Source organism: Culex quinquefasciatus, chromosome 3, assembly GCF_015732765.1.
Source record: "Culex quinquefasciatus strain JHB chromosome 3, VPISU_Cqui_1.0_pri_paternal, whole genome shotgun sequence".
Taxonomy (NCBI): domain Eukaryota; kingdom Metazoa; phylum Arthropoda; class Insecta; order Diptera; family Culicidae; genus Culex; species Culex quinquefasciatus.
Genome location: NC_051863.1, coordinates 84,250,647 through 84,252,483, shown reverse-complemented (window position 1 = coordinate 84,252,483; position 1,837 = coordinate 84,250,647). Strand labels below are relative to the sequence as shown.

Genomic DNA, 1,837 nt, shown 5'->3' with positions numbered 1-1,837 from the left:
TGCAACTTGAAATTAGCTTACTAGGAAGTTGATGTGTTGCTCAATTTTTTTTTCTTGATGACTTTTTTTTCGAATTACGGTTTATATTACAAAATGCGACGAAATAAATGTTTTTCTACTCACGTTTTGTTTGTTTAAAGCGTCATCGGTTGACCAAATGCCGGGGAGGATCTCCAACGAAACCTGTGAGGTCAACTCGCTGATAATATCTTAGAGATCGTATTGTAAAAACTAATTGAGCTCGTTCGTTCGCTCCTCGTGTTTGATGAAAAAGCTTCAAAACCTAAAATATTAGAAAATAGTAATTTTTACTGATCATCGTAAACAAAAATAACTTACGAGTACCTAAAACATTTGGCCGCCTGTAGTTATGAGGCTAGAACCAGTTCGTTGTTGTCGTCTTCAAGCCGGAACGACGTAACTGCACGCATTACACATGGCTGAGAACTCGCTGTTCAGCGGTTTGATCATGCAGCACTTGCCGTAAGCAGCCGAAAAGTTTGACCAGTCCGTCACTAACGTGGAGGAGCCGAGCTGGCATATCCGTTGCTGAAACGAATAAATAAAATTAAAATCAAATATATCCCTAAACATAATTTAAAAATCAACTCACGAGGTCTGATTGTGTTGATTCTAAAAGATCGACTAGCAGCAATTCGCGCTGCTGTTGATCTTATTCAGGTGAAGAAACGTCAGTTACAAAGTTTACTAAGAACTTCAACTGTACCTGTGCTGGGGAGTAGTGGCGGTGTCTGAATCAACATCTCATTCAGCGATGTTCAGCAAGCTGTTTTTTGTTGTTAAAAATGAAGCTGCAATCTTTTCCGTTAAGATTGCCAACGACCCGAGCGAGCATGGCCTTTGGTCGACTGAAGTCCTACAAAAGGAAAGCAAAAAAAAATCCTTTAAACCTACTACTCATGAACCGCTAAATAGAAAAAAAAAATCCCACCTGTATGGTTCGTTCCACGTGCACTAAGAAGTCCTAGTGCAAGAATGCCCGCTTGCGTTGGTTCGGAGCGTTAACGTCCAAACCATCATTTGGCAACCCATGAAACAGGAACGCAACCGCGGCGGGAGTCTGCTCGGTGCTATAAAGATTGAAGTAAACAGAATGACAACATGACCATCAAACAAAAATTTGTAAATTTTTGACAATTTTCTGAATTATTTCAGTTGGAGTTCCCAGCCACCGATGGATAAATTTCTCTTGGCAACTTTGACTTACCTGAAATACTATTCGGAAAATCCGTGAACCGTATTTGCACAATTTTCACTAATAATTATTTACCCTCCATCAAACAACAAAAACAAAATAGAAAAAAGTTGGAGCAAAACAAAAACACACTGGACACTACACTCTGCAAAAGAATCATACGGAGCCTTGCCTAACAGCGCCGATTTGTCGAACAAAATTTCGCACTTTGATAAACATTACATTTTTTGCTCAACTCGGATAACATAAATTTATCAGATTAATCTGTTTTGAACAATAAATAATTATTCGCACAAAAAATAACAAAATCTAATTCATTAAACATTCCAGAAAGTAAATAAATAGACGGTGAATTCGGTTGTCCGTTTTTGGTGTGTATGCATGTCCCCCTTTCGGCGGTCAATGGGAGAACTCTATTATCCAAGACACCAACCGTGCCTGCGATGAACACGTTTCAGAAGGAATACTGATTTAAAAGGATTTTAGTTTAAATTGATGTGCATTTCTTCCATAACGTGTACTTACTTTTCGGCAGATTTTTTGGTTTTTCTGTGGATTTTGCTTAAACGTGCCAAACTTGTTTGTTTATCGGTCTCCTGTCATCCGGATGGTTATTTGTTT

At 38.5% G+C, this 1,837-nt stretch overlaps 1 long non-coding RNA gene across 1 annotated transcript; it reads right to left on the bottom strand.

The window, feature by feature from the left end:
- Positions 1-211: 211 nt before the first annotated feature.
- Positions 212-1,360, bottom strand: LOC119770749. The gene is made up of 5 exons (XR_005278976.1): positions 1,229-1,360; positions 953-1,091; positions 614-877; positions 346-549; positions 212-283 (listed from the first exon to the last, which is right to left on the bottom strand). It is a non-coding gene; the product is annotated as an uncharacterized LOC119770749 (long non-coding RNA).
- Between the last annotated feature and the right edge of the window lie 477 nt (positions 1,361-1,837).